The sequence below is a fragment of the Nyctereutes procyonoides genome, unplaced genomic scaffold, assembly GCF_905146905.1.
Source record: "Nyctereutes procyonoides isolate TBG_1078 unplaced genomic scaffold, NYPRO_anot_genome, whole genome shotgun sequence".
Classification (NCBI taxonomy): Eukaryota; Metazoa; Chordata; class Mammalia; order Carnivora; family Canidae; genus Nyctereutes; species Nyctereutes procyonoides.
In genome coordinates this window covers 16,638,111-16,664,234 of record NW_026575141.1, presented here as the reverse complement: position 1 = coordinate 16,664,234, position 26,124 = coordinate 16,638,111, and positions in this window count along the sequence as shown.

Below are 26,124 nucleotides of genomic sequence, written 5' to 3'. Positions count from 1 at the left end.
AACTCGGTCTAGGTTCCCACACTTGCTGACTTCCATTCCACCATTGTGTAAAGCAGATTCTTCATACAGTGAAATCACCTTACCATCCACATAGTGTTATGTCTATAAATTATTAAGTCAAATGCATTAATTCTAATGAATTCAAAATAAAGGAATTAAAGAATGAAACATCCTGTCCATGACCAAATGTTTTATAATTTAAACATAAATTATAATACTTTAATTTTTACACGCCACTGTGTTCTCTCTGGAGAGCCCTTTCTCCAGACACCTCCAACTAGCTTACAGCAGGGATTCTCAAATTTTCACTTGCATGGGAATCATCTGGAGGGTTTGTAAAAAAGCACTGATTGCTAGGCCTCATCACCAGTTTCTGGCTCAGTAGGTCTGGGATGGGGCTAAAGAATTTGCATTTCTAACAAGCTCCCAAGTGATGCAGATAATGCTGGTCCAGGGATTACACTTGGAGAACCACTGGCTTAAAGGACCATCCATCCTGCCAGGATGGGATTTTCCATCAATCAGCCATTTTGAAAGCTCTAAAATAAAGATTTTCTTTTTTTCCAAGATTTATTGAAATATAATTGACATATAACATTGCATAAGTTTAAGATGTACAACATGTTGATTAATAAGCAAAGAATTTGGGGATCCCTGGGTGGCTCAGCAGTTTGGCACCTGCTGTCGGCCCAGGGCATGATCGTTGAGTCTCGGGATCAAGTCCCACATCGGGTTCCCTGCATGGAGCCTGCTACTCCCTCTGCCTGTGTCTCTGCTTCTCTCTCTGTCTCTCATGAATAAATAAATAAAATCTTAAAAGAAAATAAGCAAAGAATTTATAAAAGAATTTAGGAAAGTTAGAGTACCAACAGGAGATGCTTTGAATGGCATCTAATGCTATGTTTCTGGAGATTCAGAGCTTCTATTCATAGAAGGTGCTGCTCTCCTCAATCAAAGTTAACCACCAAACACCTGTGTGACTAATTGCAATCTGTGTTCTCTGGAACCTTGCTAATAGAAGAACATATCAGAGGTCTTTAATGAATTTTAAAATGCACCACTTGTGGATGATCTTAAGCACTTTTTATGTAAAGGAAATTATGGACCTCCTGTCTAATATGTTACACTAATCCAAATAAATGAAACTGAGCCAACTCTTTTGTATGATGTGGCATTAAAGTTAATTAAAAAGTGGGAATAAAGTCTATAGTTACATAATCTATACAGTTTCTAGAATGAAAAAACTGGTTCACCTGCTGAGTCCCCAGTTCAATCTAGCCATCACAGACTAAGGAATATGTTCCACTGGAAGGAGAGCACATATCTAATGTTTCTATGAAAACAGAATTAGTCATAGCTAAAACTAAGCAAAAATCTGAATGTTTTTCTTTATAAATTTATAGCCTCTGTCTGCCACTAACTTCCTATGAGGAATACTTAGCCTCTCAAATACTGTATTTCCCCAGTTACAAAATGAGGGACAATTGTGTTGACCTGCCCCATAATTTTGTGAGAATACTTTTTAATGGAAAAGAGCTCCTTTCAGAATTTAACTTTCCAGAATAAATAATGGTCAAAGTACATATTACTATTTTTTGATCAATTTAATAAACCAATTTACCTGCGAGTTCATGCTCGCATGTAAAGTATCATAAGTACTGATAGAGAGTAGTGAAAAAAAGAACTGTTTCACATGTAGAAATATAGAAGTAGTGATATTTGTGAGGCCTTTGCTATTTTAAGGGGAGTACAAATTGAACCATTAATCTAAATATAGAAGAAAATGTTGCCTTCACATATATTAACATTAATTTTATTGTACTATATTTCCAATGACCACTCTAAGTTGAGTGGTAGTCACGGACTTTGCCCAAACCTTAGTCATTTTTTCATTCCTCTGTTCATCCATTGAACAAGTGCTAATACTTAGTGTTCTATCTGAACTATGGTTGGAACTGTGCCATGACCCTACATTTGAATCCAAGTTATATAAATCATAGGTACAAGATATTCAAACATGAAATCAAAAGGGATAAAGAAGACAAATGAAAAGATACCTGTCATTTATGGAATAAGTGATTTAAAAATAAGTGAAAAATCAGATCAAATATGCAGTTTTGTGGTTCTTCAAATTGTTTTACTTTGAAACTATGTGAAATACATACTTATATCTTTATCATATATCCACTTGTCAAATTTCATTCACTTTATAGAGTTATCCATGCATGCAACAGGCATTAAAATAAACTAATTTATCTATGATCATATTTCACATGAAGGCCTACAGCTATAGAACACAACATTCCTCCAAGAGAAACTGGAGATCATCATTTCCTATAGAAATTAAGTCAAACACTCCTCTTTCACAAAATCTCAACAATAAAGTTGGAGATGTATACATATATATCAGTTCCAGGCTAAGTTAGCAACGTGAGAGTAAATCAGAAGCTTTATTCAGGGCAACTATTTTAGGTAAAATAGGTATTATGAAACTCTGACTAGAAAGTTTCAATGTAGTTTTTCTCTTAGGGTGTAATTTATTCTTTAAGGGCTATACATGAGTAAGATATAATTCTAATTCTTTTCCCATTAAAGTATTTTAAAATAAAATAGCTTTGATATATTTAATACATTTCAGAAGTTATTTATATTACATCATAAAATTTAAAATTTCACAGCAGCTTCCTAGACATTATTGAGTGTTTGGTACTTTGGACCAAACACTGAGCAAGGTGCTGGTAATGCAGAAATGAATGGAGTCCAGAGGTATACCTGAAAGTGTTCAGTCTAGTGCTCATCTTTGTTAGTAACTTACAGAATTTATTTGAACATGGACTTAACTTTTGGTCTAATCACAGGTGTCAGGATATATCCTGAGCAGTTCTAGACTTTTTGAACAAAAAAAGGACCATATTTCGGGGCAGTAGACAATAGTATCTTATATTCTGGAACCTCAAATAAGCCAGTAGACCACTATGCTTTTTTTAATAAGCTTTCTAAGTCAAATTTAAAATGTTCACTTTAAGGAAATGAACAACAAAAAAATCCATATCTGTATAAAACTGAGCAGGTCTGTTTCCTGCAGATCCATTAGCTTTAATCATTTTGAACCTAAGATGGGATTTCCTTCCCCACTAGAGCAAACCTGTATGAAGTACAGAATTCTGCCCTCATGAAACAGGCTTCTATTTAGTGAAGTGCTTCTGTTGTTTAATGTTTATATTTTATAATAGCTATGGGCCATTGTTTTGTCTCAGAAGCCTATATACAGAGCTAAACCTAGGCAATGTTTTGAAGTAGGTATACTTTGTTTTGGGTGCTTTTTTCCAAGAATTATTTTCTGAAGATGTCTACCTACTTCAGTTGTTTGTCATCTTTAATCATAGAATCTAAAAAAATTTTTTAGGTAAAAATGTATTACTTGTAAATCACAATGCTATATAAGTATAAAATGAATTTAAGGAATTAAATTTTCAAATGTTATTTTCATAAGTTTATAGCATTTATAGTTTAGAAGTGATTACAGTTTAAAACTATATGAAGACTTTTGGGACACCCTTTAAATAGAGAGATAGATAAACAATATTTAGATCTAAAATTTAAACATATACTTTTTAATGAATTTTATATAATACATATTAACATGAAAATGAACATTTATAAATTTATATAAATACATTTTTATTTGAATTTGTGTAAATTTATATTTATATGAATGGTTATTTTATTGTATATAAATATATGTAAATATAAAATACATATCAATATTTTATATTTATATACATTCTTGAAATTCATCATTTGCCAAGCCATCTATCTGACAGAAAGTGAGGAAGATATGTTATTGACTGAATTTGAAGTTCTGCCAGAAGCTCTGGAGCTACATTTGTATATGAACACTCCTTATAAATAAAAATGCACTTTGTAATACAAATCCAAGTTTGGGGGAAGGAGAGTAGTCATGAAGAATAGATTTTTTTTCTCACAACTATTTTATTCTGAGTCATAGTTTGATGTTTTTGGAACAATTTGTTCATCTTGCATCAAAAGATAGCTGACCTACTGCCACGTATTCTGGGAATTAATGACCCAAAGCTAGAATTTTGGTATCTTATGTTTGTTCATAAATTTACACTGCTAAACATTGACTTTCTACTCTTTAGAAAAAATTTTAAGTCATAAGGAGCTATGCTGTTGAATAAATTTCTAAAACATACACAGTTATAAGAACTAACATCTTGTATTCTCTATTGACAAATACATGGAATCGTTTCTTTTTGCAATAATATAAAGTGTATGATCTGGCTAATTGAAATAAAATTTCATAAGTTTTCATCTTACATTATTTTATATTCTCTGCATATCCTGAAAGTCTTAAGATTGTTTCTGACCATACCTCAATAACTCACCTACAAATCTAAGCGATTCAAGATACTCATTATAAATCACAATCTTATTTTTTTCTCTGTCTTGTCTCTGAATCGATATCAGTAATACTTTATTTTTTCCCCTTTTTACTGTTCTATAGAGTGTATTGACGATTTATCTCTAAAGGACAATAACAGTGCGATGAATTGATACAAACAAAAGAATAAATGCCAAAGGAGGTAGTGTCTCTCCCATGCTTTGCTACTATTTAACAGTGTCATCTTGGGGAAAATTGCTTCATTGTTCAGGGTCCAAGTTTTCTCACCTAAACAAACAAACAAACAAAAATCCAATTCACATAGATAGATGCTAAAGCCTCTTTCTTTGTTTCACTACCAATGAATCCTTTTGGAATAGTGTTTTCTAACCTTTATATTGACTCCTCATCAAAATAGTTCATTGAGAAATGTCCATTGATTCTAATCACATTTCATCTGCCCTAGTTTATTTCCTATGTCACAATGAAAGCAAAAATGTGAATTCCAAGTTTGCTAACATGTTCCACTAAGATTAAGCACTGATTTTTCCCTACACACAATAATTCTTTTCCAAAGAGCACTCAGTCACTTTTAAATTACCTTAATATGAAACAAGTTACAGGATGCCTAGATGCCTCAGTGGTTGAATGTTTGTCTTTGGCTCAGGCCATGATCCCGGATCTGGGATCGAGCCCCACATCGGATCCTTGCATGGAGCCTGCTTCTCCTCTGCCTGTGTCTCTGCTTCTCTCCCTCTCTTGTCTCTCATGAATAAATAAATACTATATTTTAAAAAAATGAAACGAGTCGCTAGCCACATAAAGAACATTAACCAAAAGGAATATTGAAACCATAGTGAACTATTCCACAGTCAAAAAATAATCTGGTAGGAAGCTAATACACATCCTGCAATGCATGTAAAGAAGGTTTTAAGAACACTTGTAATAAAGATGTTTCTGAAAAAGCTAGAGAGGGAGGAAAGGAGGAAGGAAAACAACTTAAGAATGAACACTGATTGACTATTTTCAATCTAATTACTAACTGGCCTAAATTCCTAAACTTTCAAATTGACAAAGTTACTGACTTAAATCTCTAGACTAAAATTTCCAGCCTTGATACCAATGAGTATAGTGTGATACTGATACCAGAAGGGTTAGATTGCCATGTGGCAAAGCAGACCCAACTTGAGTTCCTGGCTCCTGGTTCCTTTTGCTTTGTGTCTAGCATATACAGTATGATCTGCTCTATATCATCTTCTGCTCTCAACCTTAATTTAAAAGGCTCTCTACCTTTAATGGGATAGGTATTTCATGTTATTAGTTTGAACATAGTTATAAAAAATCCAGCCAGGTATCTTCTGAGATAGCTTACAAATCCCTAGTAGCCTAGCAACTTCTGTTGTACTAAATCCAGATTCTGTAAGAAATGCAAATAATTAGAGAAAAGTACAGCACAGACTCAGTGCTAAAAGATCATGTTTTTAAATATTTTTTAATTGGTCACATTGGGAAGATAGGAATGTATAAAATGAGAAAGATACGAATATTTAAGTGCTTTCTAAAAGAGCATTGTGACCAAAAAAAGAAAAGAAAAAGAAGAAAGAAAAAAAGATTACAATTTTCTACTTAATTGAAGCCAGGAAAATAAAAAAATTCGGCCTCAAGATCTGAGATTACTATTTGACCACAACACTTACCCAGTAATGATAATTATAATTGACATTTATGAAGCACTTTCTATGTGTTCGGGCACTTCTTTAAGTACATTGCAAGCATTAATTCCTTTCATTCTCCAAACAACCCTATAAGGTAAATGTTTATATTAGCCTTTTACTTCTTGAAATGCAGAGACTGATGCCTGCAGAGGTAATAGGACTTGACCTAAAATTTTCAATTTTATAGTAAAAACCAATAGGAACACAAGTTTCACTTTCTTTAAAACGTACTTTATTGTGAGTGCCTTTGAAATTAGTTTTCAGAAAAAGCTTGTAGTCTCATTATCTCCTTAGCAACAAAGAGTTAAAGATACAGCTATCTATAAAAATTATACACACTCTCTGACCCACATACACTATTTTAATTTTTATTTATTTTGTTTTTCTAATATTTTGATAATCTTTTTAGATCAATTGCATTTATGAGCTCCTTGGGAAAGGAGAACACAATCAGTAAGTTTGGAAAACAACTTGGAATTAAAGGTCCTTATTTAATACTAGAAAGCATTTTTTTCCTCAAGCAGAAATAAACTTAATAAAATATATGAGATATAAGATTATAATTTGATTGTAACTTATAAGAGAAAATTATAAATATGTCTACAAAATACATTGGAAAAAAATAGACCGAAATATTGGAGGTGGTTGTGTTGGGGTGGTGAGACGCTAGCCAATTTCCTTCATTCTACATATATTTTCTGTTTTATTTAATGAATGGTTGTCACCTCTAGGATGAAAAATATTTAAGTATGGAAATAGGAAATGTAATTACAGAGTGCTATAGTTACAAATTTATCTAAAATAAATTTCTATAAAATATGGGCATCCGTTATAGAAATTTCTAGGCATTAATATGCATATTTGTTAGATTTGAAATCTCAGAAACAAATGACTTCAAAAAAACTATCTCATTATCAAAATATTAGATATTAGAGCTAGATATTGGATTTTTAATATCTACTTATTGAAAACTTCTTAAATTTTATTTCACTATTATGGCTTAGACTTAAAAATATAGGAATAAATTCTGGTCTTGAAAAAGCAATCAAAGAGAATGTTTTGCATTGATTTTGAAATATTATTTTATTCAAGGCACTCTACTAAGCATAAGACCAATAAATAAGTCCTGTCCTCACAGAGCTCCCCATATAGTTGAAGACATGAGACATATACCTAAATAAAAGCTGAAAAAAATTGAATACATGAAAGTGTTAGACTTGATTCATTGGTTCATTCAGCAAACATTATTGAATACCTAGTAGATGATGGGAACACAGTGGTCAACAGCATGCAGTCTCTGCTGTAGATAACATCATAACCAAGTAGAAGAGCTAGATAGGAAATACAGTGATTGTGAGACAAATATACTCATTTATCCATCCTTTTATCTCTAGTTCATTTTTAAAGCTTTCACCAAGCACCCTTTGTGCAGCTACCAAAAACAACACCAAAAACAAAAGTGAGGGCTATAGAAACATGTCAAAATTAAGTCCTTATGGAGAGGAATTTACTTTGTACAATGAAGTAGGCAACTATTTGAATTTTAAACTACTGGAGAAAAAATTCAAAGCAATTTTTCTAGGTTTTTAAGTGATAAGAAAGATAAATGAAGAACCTGATTAAGCCAGGGACACATTCATGGATGAAGTATTCTCTAGCATTTGTTTTAACAAATAACTTCTAAATTACTATATTCTATTACATTTCAAAGGGATCGCTATTGTGAAGCAACATTTTTAGTAGTGTTAACTTAAAATATTAACATTTATAACATAATGGCTGGGTCATCCCAATTTTCTTAGCCTATTTTACACAAACAAACAAAATAGGAATAAGCTAATTAAAAATAAGTGGTTGATGATCCTCTATCCTTTGGTTTTTGCTTCCAAAAGGTTTGCAAGTGGCATAATAAAACACATTTTTAAAAAATTTTGCTGATATTTACTTAAACACTGGTCTTTTTTCTTAATCACTTGCATCTTTATAACCATAGGGGAGGAACTGTACAAAACAAGATAGGATAATGGAGTTAAAGGAAGCATAGGCCACAGGCAACCTGAAGGCTCTGCCTGGCTAGGCCTTGTGACCTTTCAAGCTCTTTGGGATTCAGTCTACTAAGCTTCAAAATGGGAAAATCTGAAGGAAATTGTAAAAAAAAAAAAAAATTACCTTCCTGCTTTATCATACTTTACTTTCATAAGGTACGTCTTTGACTTCCCTCCTTGCTTCCCTCCTCCCCTATTTCTCTTTCTTTTTTTAATTGGGTTTGTTTTGGGGTTCTTTTTGTTTGTCTGTTTGTTTTTTGAGAGAGAGAGAGTATGCAAGTAGGAGGGGGGGAAAGGAGAGAGAAATAACGTCCAGCTGACTCGCCACTGACCACGGAGTCCTACATGGGGCTGGATCTCACGACTCTGAGAACATAACCTGACTTGCCACAATCAAGAGTCAGATACTCACCTGACTGAGCCACCCAGGTGCCTATCCCCCTTTATTTCTCTATCTCTATTGCTCTCTTTCTCTTTCTGCCTCTCAATCTCATGCATGCACACACATACATGTATTACATATAAATACACACACATATATGTACCTTTATGTATATACATTCACACACATATATGTATCAGAGAAAACAAAGCCATAAACAGATATTTGAGGTTTATTTCTGACACACGTCCTATTTTATCATTTCTTGTAATGCATGGAATACCTCCTCAAAGAAAATTTAAGCCATACTTTCACTTCTATTGTCAGTTTTTAAATGTTTCCAGTAAATGCCACCATCTTTAGTTAACATCTCCAAAGTTTTGATAATTCACCAAAGTATGCATAACTAGTTGTATTATTTCCTCAGGATACCTGGGTATATCTATGTCAATTTAATAATCAGTAATCTGTCTTGACACTTTTTAATGACTCTGGACTTAATGAGATCTGTTTTTGAATTGTTAGAAGTGCAGTTTGAAATATTTCTGATGAATCTTGAGAATGATATATAGTATGTCATTCCAGAGAACTGCACTTTTGTTTGCATGGACAGACTGTGAAATTTTCTGTTTGAAAAATAATTAACATTTTATCAATACTGTAGGTCCTGAAATTAAAAGAACAGCAGGTATTTACAGATATCTTTGCTAGCTCAGGGAATACTGTGTGTGTGTGTGTGTGTGTGTGTGTGTATTTACACACACAAGCACTACCAATCTCCAATTCTGAGAGTCCTTGAAGGACTCAGAGGAACAAAAACCTGAAGGAGATAAAGAAGTACTTCATATTCACACATTATCTAAAGCAAACAGTCATGTTATATCCAGTTCAATGAAAGGCAATAAATCTTGTAGTTTCAAATGCTTTACAAATCAATAAATGAATAGCAGCATTGAGAAGTTTAAAGTTATTTTCTTTTTATTTTGCTAGATTTACCACCTAGAGAATTATATGCTCAGGTTTTAAATTGATGAGGTATCTGGCTCTCTCCATTATATGAGTGTTATGCTTTGTATTACTTCAAAGAAAACAATCCCTGCTCAAGTACACTACAAACATACGTATACAATGTCTCATTAATATACTTGGGATGCTATCTTGGAACTGTTGTTTAAATTAAAAAAAAAAAGACTATTGAAGGAAGAGAGGCAAAATTCACTGAAAATATAAACTCCAGGAATGCATTCATGGCCTTCTGATTTGTCCAAGTTGATCCTATAAAGTCAGAGCCTAGTCTCCTAACAAAAATTTAGCAGACTATTGCACCCTTCAGAATTTTTGATAAAGAGAGGATAGTGATAATGCAGATTTGAGGTAATTGTATAATAGAGCATGTCATAGATACGTATGGAATAGATTTGGAGAGATATATACAGCTTCATATCTATGCTTCCACACAGTTCTAAATGGGAAAGAGTCCCCAGCAATGAATTTATGTGGATACAAAAGGAATGGGTTGGGAAAAAAAAACCCTAGAACCTAGGATGAAAAAAAAATACACAGCCCTCTAATTTTGACTTGTCCACAGCAGATTCTCTTCCTTGCTTTCTGATTAGGGGATTTATTTTTTTGGTGCCATAGCTTTTTGTGGTTAGGTTAGAAAAAGAGAGAGAGGAATGTGAATACACTTACTTTGATATATAGCCTATTCCTTTTTATCTATGAAAATGAAGTTTCTCCTACTTACTTATAGAATTTGAACAGTCTACTTTTTCTTATGTCCTGAGGAAGTGGTGGACTGCTGCTATACTAGACATAAATTTTCTCACTAGGTACTCTATGTTGTATGGAGGCTGGGTAGCTGGACAGATTTATGGCTTTGTGGACCTGCATAAAGGTGCCCATCCAAGCTGCTTGCAACTTTAGCCTTATTGGCAGTGTGTCCAGTGATCAACTGGAACTTCGAAGTATTAGAACTTAAGGCCCTAGAGCTGTTTACTAAATTAGAGTTCAATGTGGCAAGTTATTGGATTTCTTGAATGGACTTATATCTGCCAGGCCAAGTGTATAGAACTTTCACTGACTGTGAAAAAAGGGAAAGGAAATATGTCTGCTACACAGAGTGGGGGTGACAGATGACACACGGTAACGTTTCTCCAATTGTATGTGTTCATTGTTAATGGGCTCCAACACCATGGAAAGTGGCTGCATAAAAAGTATAACCATAGGGGCACCTGGGTGGCTCCAAGGTGTCTGCCTTTGGCTCAGGGCATGACCCCAGGGTCCTGGGATTAAGTCCTGCATCAGGCTCCCTGTATGGAGCCTGCTTCTCCCTCTGCCTATGTCTCTGCCTCTCTCTGTGTGTCTCTCATGAATAAATAAATAAAATCTTTTTAAAACACTTTAATTAAAAAAAAATGATAGGCATAAAAACACCAATCAGGTTGGGCCTTTCTTGGTTTAAAGTCAGTAGGCCTTAGAATAAAAGGGCTTGCTAGAAATCGCCATTCTGTAAGGCAGAAAGTGTAACATGTACCATTTAAAAAACAAATAAGTAAAAATTAGGCATCTTCTGTGGAGGAAAGCCTATATTTCTTGCAGGAGTATTTGTAGCCATCATCTGCTCTTTTGGTGATAAACAAATTTTTATAGGATTAATTTTGTCTCTTTTTTAGCCGTAGGTGAAATCATTTTGAACCAAGCAACATATTCCACTGATAGATTAAGTTATAGTGTCAGTGAAATGTAAGGAAAATATCTGGGCAATACTATACACATTTTTTGCACGTTATATCTATAGAGAGTAAAAATAGAACTACTTAAACTGAGTCCTCTATACATCTGTAATGTCACTGATCCATCAGGTTGAATGATATTATCTTCCTTTTCTTTGTGAACCCTCTTTGGCAATTTTGATTTAGGATTTATCTTCATTTCATTTTTTTGCATATTCAGTATTTCCTGCTTGAGAAATTAAAGGCAATATTCACAACTCTGATATTTTTCAACAAATGAGAAATAGTTGCTTCACCTTCAGCATTAATAACAATTTATAAACATACTTAGGAGGTTGTTGTACTTGAAGACCAGACTATATTGTAACAACTGAATTTGAAAATCTCTTTCAAAGTATTTTAATAATAATATAAATTATTATAATCTCATCACATTAATTGAATATTTAATAAGTGCTACGAACTGTTAACTCTTCTATATGCATTTATCTAATCCCCCAACTGTCTATAATATAAAGACCACCTTCACCTCATTGTACAAATGAGAAAACTGAGCAGTTAGGTAATTATTAGTGAGTTTGTCGCACTAACAAATGAACAAGCTGGAATATAAAACTAGAAAGTCTAATTCTAGAATTAGAATTGCCATATAGAATCTTTTATTTAAAATTATTATATTGATGGTAGATATCAATTTTTATTTAGGCTAACTTATATTAATCATAATTATTACAATGTAAAGAATTCTAGATAACATAATCAAATCTGTAAAGATTAAATTCACAGAATGGATAAAGCAGAGGAAAAGATTGGTATGTAATAAGACTAGAAGTCTTTAAAGTCTATAGAAAAGGTCTTCATATAAGACTCTAAGAATATTCATATGTTTACTATTTTTAATGTTTCATGTTTATACACTTATTTATCTAAAATTTATTTAGGTGTAGGGAATGAAAAAGAAACCCAGTTTTTTCCCAAATGGCTTTGCAGTTGTTCTAGGAACATTTATTAAGTAATCCATCTTTTCCCTACCAACATCAGATGCCACCTTTACCCTATAATAAATTCCCATGTGGATCTGGACTTATTTCTGCATTTTCTATATAGTTATACTGAAATAATCCCTTTTAAAGTTCTCCTTAGGTCAGTATTTTACTCAACAAGATTTCCTCATCTTGGATAGAAAATCTATCCTCATCATAGCTAGAAGATAGAAAGTAATCCTAAAAGGTCGATGAGTCAGGCTGTCTTCAAGTAACTATATACAGAGAAATGTGAGGTGTGTGTGTGTGTGTGTGTGTGTGTGTGTGTGTGTACTTAATGTCTCAAATCCTTAAAGTTTTAGTGGCTTGAATATAAGAATAATTTAAAGTTGTCTTTTCTTTCAATATAGTTCCATCTGCTCTTAGTTTTTTATCTTGCAATCTTTCAGAATTCTAAAAAGATGATAGCATTGTTATAAATTATCACACTGTATTTTAAATCTTTTTGAAAAATAGAAATAGCAATAATTTATGTATACTAATCATTCATAGTTTATCATCTTTAACTATTTAATCTTCCCGACTATGTGAGGAAGCATAGTTATTAATATCATCTAAATTTTATAGGATCGATACCTGTCTTAGAGATACAGGTCCTTAACCCAGGACCATATGACTAGCAAATAACAAAAAGAAATCCCAAATCAAACCCAGATCTTTTCAGAGTAATAATGCAAAGTTCTTTCCAGTACTTCAAATTTCCTAACATTAGAGGCATTTTCAGAGTTTGGGCTATGTGTCTGGCACTATGATAAGACATTGGGTTATAGGGAAAAAAATCTTCAGTTCTAGCTCCTTATCTTAAGGTGGAATGAGTCATGATGGCTTATCCTGATACCCTTTTGGAAAGTTTATAGTATCCTCTTCCCATTTCATGTTCTCCTGATTCTGATGAACAAAAAACATCCCAATGTCCTGCCCAAGTCTGTCCTCCTTGGACTTACCCTCATGCTCTGATTCATAATTCCATTTTACTGTCAATGCCACTATAATTTATTACATATAATAAATTTTATAATTTAAGCTCTACATCTTAAAGTGGTCTCCAGAAACCTATGATAATTTAAGAGTGATGCAACATAATCCTCTCTTTGAGGTCGTTTGTGTTTTATGAAAAACTTTTAGTAATTGATTATTGCTTTTAGTGTTATAAAAGAAATATATAGGTCCTTTTGGAAAATAGGTAACATTATGAGAAATATAACCTCCATCATCCTTCAATAAGATAAACAGTCTTTATATACACACACACACACACACACACATCTATATACATACACACATATACATGTATGATAGAGCGAAAGAAAATGGGCCTTCAAATGGAAAGATCTAGGTTCTAGTCCTAGCACTTATAAGTTGGGTAATTGTGCCTATATCTAACCTTTATGCATGTGGTAAAACATGAGCAAGTTCCACTTATCTAAGCCTCATTTCCTTATCTATAAAATGAATATATTTCCATTTGCTATCCCCATTAAGTGTTGTTGTGAGGTACGGTTAAGATCACGTATGTAGTAATCAATGCAAAATATAATGTAGCATAAGATTCAGAGGTTCAGAGCAATGTACTCTAAGTGATGCTAATCTTCATATGAATCCTGCTTGTACCCTTCTGATCTCTGTTGGCACAGGGGATCTATCTTTGGTATGTAAAAAGATTGAGGTAGATACAAGTAAATATGCTAATTCTGCAGAAACATTGGGCCTTTAAAATAAAAATTCCATCAAACATATAATAACAAAGAAGTTTTCCATCTCCTCACTTGTACTATGAGTTAACCAATAGTTTATTCTCATTATGTCAAAGGTGGGCATAATTCCCCTAAAACAGGTCCTCTTAGTCTTGGCCACAGCTGGAACTTACAAATTTTTTTATTAGGCCAGTATCATAGCAGAAATAACCCAGTCAGCAAACACTGTGGAGCAGATTAGATCTATAGGATGTCAGTATCATTTTCCCTGTTTTCAAGGCAAATGAAATCTCTCATGCCTTAGTTTCAGTGACTAAGACAAGAAGCTGGCCTTGTGGGTAGAGGTCAAGTGCAATTTGATAAGGAGCTTGGTCTCAAAATATATTAAAGATCAGAACATCATATAAAGATTAGGATGAAGTTTCCTGAGCTGATATAAGAACTAGATAATGTCAAGTTTCGAGAGACTGTAGCTATCAACTAATAAAGCCCCTTCGTTTTATAGATGGGGAACTAGAGCAATGTATTGATTAGCCTGATATGATATAGGTACAGTAAGTGGTAAAACCAGGACAAAAGTAAGGATCAGTATTATCACTTGACTATTAATATTTATAACTCCTGTAGTTATTTACATTTTTAAGTTCCCTTTTAATTTTATTTATAAATACTACTTCATGAGTACTTAGGGCTCTCCCTAAAAGGCTTTCTCCATCTGTCCAAAATATAGAACTGTTTCTACATATGGATTATACACTCAAAGGAAGCCTTCCATAGAGAGGAAGAAGTAAGATAGGAATGCTGTGTTCTATTGTTTTCACTGTCACTCTCTCTTTCTCTGTATTTATTTAATTTAAAAGGTCTTTGCTCATTTGCTTCCAGGATGTCTTGAGCAACATGCCTTAATACTGATGTTCTCAGGACATATGTCAATTACTCCTTCCTCTCTTCTTAATCTCTCTGTGCCTCATTTTTTTTAATCCGTAAATGGGAGTGACAATAGTATCTACCCCACCTGTTACTGTGAGAGTTAAATGAGACATTTGTAAAGTACTTTGAACATTGCTAATACATAACAAATGCTAATAAAATTAGCTATTATTACTACCATTGTGATTTGCTAAATCCTTTCTTCAGTGTCAGTGAGATACTATTTTTTTAAGGTAGTAAGGCTGTTCACAGGGCACATGGAAAAAACTGGCCAAATAGCCTCCATAGAATATTTGAGATTATTTAAAAGGCTAATTTAACAGTAGAATAGTTTTTAGATCCCATTGAAATTTGTTCCTTATCATTATAATGACACAAAATGGTATAGAAGATAGTATGTATATGAATAGAACTTTTTTTTTAATGTGTAAAATTTTATATTTAAGAAAGGGGAAATTTACCAGGAATAGTCAAAAACAATCCCATAAATGTATGACTCTCTCCTAATAATCTTATTGCACAAAGAGATAAAGATTAGTATTCTCAATTCCATATCCTTTCTAAGGACTTTCTACTTCTCTAACTGCATCTGGGCCTTCTTTCCCTGACTTATTAGACTTTCTGGAGGGTACATTCTTAAATTATAGTTTATTCTCAAAGAGAAATGGAACAGACTCAGGTCACAATAAAAATGTATCTATATATTGAATGCTTATTGCATGTCAAATGTTTTATGGGCCTAGCCTCCTTGAAGTTCACATTAACACTGAAAGACAGGCATTATGATTCCCATTTTTCAAATAAGAAAATGGAGCCTCAGAGAGATTGACTGACTTTCCCATGGTCACACAGCTCATAAATGCCATAGCAGGGATTCACACCTAGTTGGTCATTTCCTAATGCCATGTGGAAACTTTAAGAGGTTTTATTGGAAACACAACATTCTAGAAAATATTACCTTTTAAAACATATATATAAACGTTAAGAATAAAACAGAAGAGAACAATTAAGATGGATGGAAATATAAAAACAGAAGAAATGTATTTTATACCAGCTGTTCTGTAAGAAATCTGTGGTTCTGTATTGTAACGTCCAACAGAGTATCCCAGCAAATAAAAACATGCATACGTTTACTCTGAGCAGATGTTGTTAGAAAGATTTTTTTCCTTTTAGCTTGTATTAATATGATCAGTTTGCTCTTCCTTGAAAATAAATATTTTTTGTAACATCCTCTGTGACATATCTGAGACTTCTAATGGTCTTTTGGGATTACTCATACCCCAATTTCCTTTGAAAGCAGTATTACTTTAACACCATCCAAAAAGCACAGTGAGAGGTGGGGAGTTAAGATCCGTATGCAGGTGACGGCAAGTCTCAGGCTTTCCAGGGAATACAGAGCACTGGGAGGAGCAGCCTGTGTCTGGATTTGGGAATGGATATGTATTTGGAGAGTGTTAATGGCCACTCCTGGCCTTCATGGAGCCTCTGGCTTGCCTTAATATTTTGTTTGTTACATGGCAGGTTATAGATCTAACTGATCGGGCAGTTAGATGCCAGTTCCTTAGTAATTATATGTTGGAAGAAAAGTAGTTACCATAAATTATGTCAGTATTGCCATTTATTGAGGAAAAAAAATTTTATGAGTACTATTTAAAGCAAGATGATTTTCTATGGAATCAAATGATACTCTTGTGTGTGTAAGGGACAGATGCTGCCAAACTACATGGAGCTCTTTAAGAGTTGCTGAAGAGCCTCTTCCACACTGAGAGTTGCTTTTTAATTAGACTTTTCAGGTTGTCTGTATAAGTCATAGTAATTCTTAGTATCAAAAATATAATTATCTTAAATATTTTAGGATCTCCAGCTGGATTTAATTAAGCAAGAAGGGACCCCCATGTTTATGCTCACCAAATGATTGTTGATCCCACGTACATTTCACAAACAGTCTCATATTATATATATTTTTAAGGCTCTGAACTACTTTTATTAAAAATTGTGGTACCATAAAACAAAAGAAATCCTTTTCTAAAATGAGGAAACTATTGTGAGGTACTGGAAAAATGAAAACATGGGCTGTAGAGTCAGAAAAACTTGGGTTTGAATTTAGACTTTACCCCTTACTAAATGGAAAATTTTGAATACAACTCTTAATCTCTCTGGGCTGCAGTTTCTTCCTCAATAAAATGAAGATCCCATGTCCTACACAAGGTTGTTGGGAAGGTAAATAGCATGATGCCTGGCCATACCAGGTCTCCAACAGTTTTGAATTTAAGAAGATCATTAGCAGTACTCTATGATTCCTCCCCCATCTCACTTCATTCTCTACTCGCTTCCCCCCACCCCGAAGCAACTATTATTTGTCCTTCCAAAATATCTACTTACGGTCTCCATGATTTTCTTAAGTGCATGTGTTTGTGTCCTTAAGCAATCAATATTTTTATGCCCACCTCGCATATTTTTCCACTTAACTTTCTCTTCTCATCTTAAGGTCATCTCCTCTGTGGAGTCCCCCAGGCTCCAGCTCCCTGGCTGTCCTTGCTACCAGAGTTGCTTATCCCCAACCCATTCTCTGAAATAGAATCCTACCACTCTCCCAATTAACACTCTAGTGGGTCCCCAGTTCTCTTGGTCCAGGCTTAGAGATGAAGAGTTCGATGCAACATAGGTGAACTGCAATGTTATTCATATCTTTTCTGAAAAGGAGTGAAGATCCCTTGGGAAAGCCCTGCTACTCCTGATGGATGCCTCCTATTGGAATGTCCGAGCTCATCTTACTCTGAACCAGGAAAATGTAGACCAGAGAAATGCTGATCTACTCTGACTTCAAAATATAGTTTTTAAGGGAAGACACATTTTTATATCATCCATGCAAATAACTATAGCATACCCATGACTCTACTCTGAGTTCCACTCTGATGAGTGAACCTGTATAAATAAATGTCCTTGCTTATGACAGGGAAATTTATAGGGAGAAAAAAACAATCCAGAAGCCTTTAGAAAAGACTTTGGTTTTTCTTTTTTCTTTTTTTTAAGTTATAGATCATTCCAAATCATCTCTGAAAATACCTTCTATATTAAAAAATTAGTAAAAGTATTATAAATATAGTGCCTAATTAACATGACTATAGGGAAGTTAAACTAATGATGTAGGGAAACTGTATGCTTATATTTTCAGACTCCACATATTCATATTTTCTAATTAGAATTAAATATTACTACTTTTGCCATTGAGGTTTTTAAATTTTGCAGTTAAACTTTCATGATATACTGATACTATATATGTAATTTATTTGATGCTGAATCCTTAGGGACATACTGTACAAATGCATCACTGTTCCTGAAATAAATAAGATTCAATTAATGGGATGATTTCCACTGAGGAAATAAACTAGGAACTTCTGTATTTGGCAGAAAGTTAATCTCCAAATGTGAGTATTCCAAACATTGCTTTGACCAAAGTCTTTAGAAAGAAAATAAAGCCAGTTTTTGCTTTGAAAGCAGTTGACCTCCAAAGTTTTAGATAGATTCTAAATTGGGATGTTTTTGCTGAGTTGTCTTGAAAGTTTTTTCATTTTGTTTTGTTTTTGTCATATGTACTAAAAGGTCCAAAAGGACCTAGGGCATTAGTTTATTTATATGATATGAGGTTAGGAAGCCTGTTAGCTCTTAAATATCCTATTAGGATCTTCTCTTACCCTGATAACAATATCACATTTCTAATAAATTGAGTCTCAGAGTTGCCAGCAACTCTTCAGAGAATGGCTCCCCAAATTAGATTTTCAGAAATTGCAACATAAGACTTCATTATTTCCTGCCTAAAAATGAATATCGCTGGGAACAACATAAGAGATTTGGGGAAAAGAATTTTGCCTACGAATCTATGGGATTCCTCCTTGCCGTGCTTTTATCTGAACCAAGATGGTACCACTGTGCCTTGTTCTGCCCTTAGCTCAGTCTCAGATCTCCCACAGGCAGAGTCAAACTTCTGGAACCACATCTTTATTCTCTCTCACTAAAACCAGGTCCTCTGGTAAAAACATTCAGTCTGATTTGCTAAAGATCGTATTTCCTGGGTTGGTGGTTCCGAGAATGACACACTGATGCCCACTTACTTGGCTTAGATCTTCATTCTGTTTCCACTGAGTCACAGCCTGCCAGTGTGGTCATTTCCTTGTGTCATACTCCATTTCTGCCATACAAGATGTTTATCGTAGAAGTTGGCTTTTCTATGATTAAGAAAGAGGAATCAGGGGATCCCTCGGTGGCCCAGCGGTTTAGCGCCGCCTTCAGCCCAGGGCGTGATCCTGGAGCCTCTGGATCGAGTCCCGCATCGGGCTCCCTGCATGGAGCCTGTGTCTCTGCGTCTCTCTCTCTGTCTCTCTCTCTCTCTCTGTCTCATAAATAAATAAATAAATAAATAAATAAATAAATAAATAATAAAATCTTAAAAAAAAAAGGAATCATGTGAATTTTCATATAATTTCTTCCCTTAAAATAACTAGTTCCTTCATTTCAGTTAATGATTGTTTTGTTTCTAAAAATAAAACAGATACCAAATGCTTCCTGACGGAGTTTTTCCTCTCTTTTCTTTCTCTTCAGGTAGAGATTTTTTAAAAAGCGAAAGGCAGGTGTAAAATGAAGCACTAAAAGTTAATTTTAGATCTAGCCAGACTTCTCCCTAGGAATTTAAAGGGATGTTTCTTTACCAAAACCTGGGCCACACCCGGTGAGTCAGAGGCTAGGACACTGGTGTGCTTTTCAAGTTCCCCAGGTGATTCTAATCTGTATCCAGTCTTGAGAAACCCTGGAGTTCCCAGTCACAACACAATCCCAAATACCTCTTGTGTCTCCAGCTTGCACTTGCTACTACATATTACCTGTGTAACTTTTAATACTGTCTATACCGTTTTTGTATCTGTAAAATGGAGATGGTGAGTAATGACAAGGGGTCTATCTTATTTTTTTTCCTCATGAAAACCACAAGCAAAACATTTATCTTCTATATAGCATTTCATTCTGTTTGAGGCTGTTATAAATGTGCATCATTTTGTTTAGGATGATCAATATATTGACTCCACTCCATTCACTCTAAGTATTTAGTTAATGGCTATTATATAATTTTATTTTAAATTGTTCATTCATTCATCCAACAAATGTCCATTGGGTGTATCTCTTGATACTCCCTTATTTAGAATATGCCCCCATCACAGAATCTTAGATCCAAGGGCTAAAAGGGACTTATTCTAATTTTCTTAATAGAAGATGGAAAAACTGAGACCCAGAAGGTATTGTGACTGATTCAAAACTAGTTACACTAGACTAAAACATCTAGGTAGTGGCATAGCCAAAAATAGACCAAATACTCTTACTTAATCTTTTACCTGAAGTTCTTGAGCCATATTTCAAGATGGCTATCTATTGTTGCATAAGAAATTACCTTAACGTTTAGTAGCTTCAAACAATAAAAATCATTTATTATATCTTACCATTTCTGTGGGCCAGAAATTTAGGCAGGACATAGTGGAAACAACTTGACTCTGTTCCTTGATGTCTGGGACTTCAGCCGGAAGTCTTACGGGTAGGGGACTAGAATCATCTGAAAGCTATTTCATTACATGTGTGGCAGCTGATGCTCATCCTATTGATTAGAACATCTCTACTTGGCCCTTCCATGTGTTATGTCCTGGGCTTCCTTACAGCATGGTGGCTGAGTCCAAGAGCACGTGTCTCAAGAAAAATAGAGAGCCAAGGAAAAATAGATGAGCTTGGAGTCCTGAAGAGTTACTTCTGCCACACTCTGAAGGCCAATTCAATTACAAAAGTACTCAGATTTGAGAGGAGGGACCATAGCCCCCACCTCTTGGAAGAGTGTCCACATCACGTTTTAAGAAAATAATGTGGGATGATGTACCTATCCTATTGGAGCCACCCTCTTTGGGAGGATACAACCTGGCACAAGTCCAAGTCAGAGATTATTTATGGGAGCCTGGTACAAGTTGAAAACCATGTCTATCATTTTTTTTATATAAATGAGGCAAGAAAGAACTCCATCGAGAATATATCTCTGAAAAGCCAAAAGCCAATCCTGCTTAAGCAATATATCCCTTCAAAAAAATCCCACATACACACAATACATACTCTCCATGTTTAGTGTTCTGATTTTATGCTCTAGCTTCAAGCTCTGGTTTATTAATGCTATGTAAATGATAGTTAAGTAATACCCTTAAAAATGAATAACGATTTTCTCTTTATTATTTTCTACAGCATTTGAAGAATGACAGGGACTTTAGCCCCATCATATGGATTCTCAAGAAGCCAGGAAATAATTACAATATATCTGGGCAATTGAGTGGAGTAAGGCCACTAAATGTCTCCTAGAACCTAGAACTTTCTCCTCCTAACTATTTATTTTACAACTTCCTCTTTTCTTCTCAGTACCTTTATATAGAATGTAGCTCTAAGAGGGAATTGCTTGTGCATTTCTTACAGTTTCTCTTCTAGTGCCAGCATAATCCTTAGTACTTTATGTATATATGTTGATATATGGCAATATATACTGAACCATTTTATCTTCTTTCAGAAACATTATAGAGTGTGTACATGCTGGAAAATATCAAAAGACTTTCTTCCTATTTATTCATGGGAGAGAAGTAGAATTTTATTGGCTTTATTTCCAATATGAATAAGTAGGGTCAAAGTCCAAACCCATGGGAAACTTATATAAATGTATATTAGAAAATCTCGCATTATTTTAGAATATTAAAAAATGTGTATCTGAATGTTGAAAGACAAAACTTACTGACAAACCTTAAACCTTGTAGGATATTATTTTCCATTGTGATTAGTGCAAAATAACTAGAAAAGTTAAAACGTTTTAAATCATATAGCTAATTTGATTTCATGATGGAAAACCTTAGTCTTTTTATTTTTAAAACTTACTACAATGACATCTTGTTTTCTTGTTTTGGAAAATAGTCTGTTTGTTTCGGCCTTACATTTGCTGTTATAGTTGGGCAAATATCAACATAATTTAGTAGATTCAAACGGTTTGTCACTGTGGCTACTGACACCAGGAGCCACTGTTGTTATCTTATTTAATCATCGCTATATTGCCTATAATAAGTTAAATATATGCGTAAAGACAAAGTATTAAAATATAAGATGAAAAATCTCTCTAATCCTTTCAATTTGATGTCAGTTATTTTGTTGTATAGGTCCCAAAAGAAGAATATCCTTATTAATTCATCCTTTCTAAACCACTAAACAAGTAGATGATCTAAGTCCTTTTCAAAATTTCTGCCAGTTTACTTTGGAAATTATTTTCTAATATTTTTAGAATGTAAAACATATTCCTTGAATTAAAAATGTAGCTGGGACAGAGTCCTTGATTCAAGCATCATTAATTGAATGGCCCTTAAGTCAAACCCCCAACTGAAGAGTCCTTTAAAACTAACTTAATTCTAAAATACATTCCTAAAGAACTACATGTGTAAAATTTTCCTTGAGGGGCACCTGCGTGGCTCAGTGATTAAGCATCTGCCTTTGGCTCAGATCATGATCCCGGGGTCCTGGAATTGAGTCCTGCATCAGGCTCCCCACTGGGACCCTGCTTCTCCCTCTGCCTATGTCTCTGCCTCTCTCTGTGTCTCTCATGAAAAAATAAATATTTTAATTTTTTTCCTTGATGCTATAATATAAAGACAATATTGAAAACTTTAGACATTATTCAATCATGATAATTATGTATTCTATAAAAATGAAAATCTTGGATCATATCAAGTGTTTCTTATCACCTATTTACCAGAGTCCCTATAATGGTGTATTTAAAATTTAATGACCTGTTTGGGAAAATATCTATAAATGAAGATCGCAAGGCTTTTTAGATGGTTCATGAGCTTCTTTCTTATAGCATTGATGTTTATGAACTTTTGATGTTTATCAATAATCAATAATCACTGTCCACACTTTCATTTTTAGCATGAACTAAAAACATATTTTTCCTGTCAATTCCAAAAAAGAATATGTCTATAAAAAGTACACATTTGTGTACACACATGCCATGGAGGACATAAATGGATGGGACAAATGATTCTTGAATTCCTTTGCCACTCAAGTCCCACATAAACTGAAAATGTGAGGACCACATATCTACATAATGTCTGATTCCTAGTTTATCTGAAATTTTCACTTCATTAATTGATTTACTCTCTCGGCACTTATTTCAGCATAATATAAGTGCAGTTTATTTGAAGTTAATCCTCCAAATATTCCTGGCTGCAGAGTGCACAGGTGTATGTCAGTCATTTTGTGACTAGTGAGAAGCAGGAAAGTCATAGCCAGTTTTTTCCGTATTGGGTACCTAGTTTGTTGAATTTTGAGCAAAGGAGCAGGGAAGAAGAACCTAAATTCCCAACTTTTAACCCAGCTCTGTGGAAATTAAAATCGGGGATGTTATTGCATAGTCACTGGGAACATGGAATACAAGAATCTTAAGATCTGATATTGAATCCCAGATCTGTCACTTTCTTATCTACAAACCTCCCCTCTTAGGGTTGTTGAATGAGAGGAAAAGCCTTAAGCACTGCTCTTGGCACACAGTTATTAGCATACAAATAGCTGAATACAAGGGCTTCACTCCACCTGTGATGCCCTTGATAGACTTTCATTTCAAATTGGGTTAATTAAAAATATTTCAGGGACCCTACCCACTAGACCACTCAACTACTATTTACAGTTATAACTTTCGTTTTGCTTATTCAATTTAATTCAATTGCATTAAGCCTTTGTCAGTGCACATGCCTCCTGATAGCCACACTTCCAATATATCCAACTGGAAAATATATCACATTTGCTTTGACTTGTTCCTCTCTTTTATTGACGAAGTACATTGGAGATTTGCTTTTAGTAAAATCCCCAAAATATATAACTCTCCTGTCAGTATCTGTACACCTATCTTTCTTTGCATATATACCAAATAGGAATAGAGGTTTTAACTGTATGTAGTATCTATGCTTCCGTAACATTCTCTGAAGGTATCCTTTGACATATTGTAACTTGTTCCTGGAAATCATATGTTAGTCAAAACTTTGAAGTTTTGTGAGATTGGGAGCATCAATTCTTATAGATTAAAATTGGGAAGAGGTAATTAACTTCATCTTTTCTATTGCACAAGGGAATACAGACTCCATCAACCTAATTCCAGTTCTGTACAATGATGTAGGGAATAGTTTCTTTGTTTCTTCCACTTTTCTTTCTCAGTCATTGTTCCTTTCCTTGGAACCTGATTCACCTCCCAGGTTGTCTCAAAAACCGCAATGGTGCATAAGGCCCCATAATGCACCCACCTGCCTTACCTAACCATGCCCCCTACTGCCTTTCAGTCCTGGCTTGCTACCTCCTACCCCCTGCTCTTCATTGCCCTGCCTGCTGGTTGTCCTTTTGAAATGCTGCTCTTACACTAATAATTTCTTAGTCAGATATTAACTGACTTATAACAGCTTAAGGAGGCACTCCTGGGTGGCTCAGGGGTTGAGCATCTGCCTTCAGCTCAGGGTATGATCCCATAGTCTCGGGATCGAGTCCTGCATCGGGCTCCCTGCATGGAGCCTGCTTCTCTCTCTGCCTCTGTCTCTGCTTCTCTCTCTCTATGTCTCTCATGAATGAATAAATAAAATCTTTAAAAAAAATAAATTTATAAAAAACAGCTTAAGGTTCCCCCTTTTACCACTTCCTCACCCTGTTAGTGTATTCATTGTGTATGCTCAACAAGGAAATGTTCTGCTTCCCCTCTGATTATCCTAAGGCTGCTTCCCTTTCATTCTCACTGAATCAACCTAATTTGGCTTATTGAGGCTTTATTCTTTTCTGATCATTAGCCATTTCCTAGAGGAGAAATCCTTGCTTAGGAAAGTAAGCAAGGAAGCTGAGACTCTCCAAGACTTATGCCTCAGACACCAACTGGACTCTTTAGCCAAATTATTCAACAAACAACAGAGCCAGCTGGATAGTTGGTAGCATGTAGTAACAACAGTGCCCTATTCTTTCCTATAGGGCCATTTAGCAAGTTTCTTCTGTAGTATAGTGATTTTTTTAACGGACATTTAAGGAAACATACTAAGGTATATTAACTACCACCTCTGTGACTCCTCTTAAAGCCACTATGAATTGGTAATATAGCCCTAAGTGTGACCCCAAGAAACACATGTCTCTTGGAGAATATGGCTAAGAAATTTTGAAATTGGTCTTTAATAAAAACTACTTCAGGTCCTAAACTAAACTTATGAGCCTTCTTTTTTTTTATTTTTATAAATTAATTTTTATTGGTGTTCAATTTACCAACATACAGAATAACACCCAGTGCTCATCCCGTCAAGTGTCCCCCTCAGTGCCCGTCACCCATTCACCCCCTCCCCCCACCCTCCTCCCCCTCCACCACCCCTAGTTCATTTCCCAGAGTTAGGAGTCTTTATGTTCTGTGTCCCTTTCTGATATTTCCCACACATTTCTTCTCCCTTCCCTTATATTCCCTTTCACTATTATTCATATTCCCCAAATGAATGAGAACACACACTGTTTGTCCTTCTCCGGTTACTGTGGCCAAGTTCAAAAAGGGTGTTGCCTGAGTTCTCCTCTAGGATTTTGATGGAATCTTGTCTCACATTTAGATCTTTCATCCATTTTGAGTTTATCTTTGTGTATGGTGCAAGAGCCTTCTGACAAAACCTGATTGTCCTTTGGTATACCCTGTCACAGTTAAGTGACACTCCCATCAGTCGTGCTCTAAATCTCAGAAACCGAGGATTTATCCTGCATACCTTCCTCACCCTCACTTTCCCCAATGTTTAATTCACAATCAGTCCTGTCAATTTTACCTCTTAAATTGTTTCCAAATGGGCAATATCTCTCTCCTAGATAATTGCAATCACTTCCTTAACTAGTCTCTTTGCTTCTACTACCACTCCAAATTTTCCTCCAAGTTATCTCCAAGTTACCAAATTTCCTCCAAATCATCACTCCTCCCTCTGCCCTCATTAGACCACTTTAAAGTCTCTTCCATGGGGTCGTAAATTATAGAGTCAAAGTCTTCAAGGGGCCTATATGGCATATTAGTTTTCTAGGACTGGCATAACAAATTACCATAGACTGTATGGCTTAAACAATGGAAATGTATTTGCT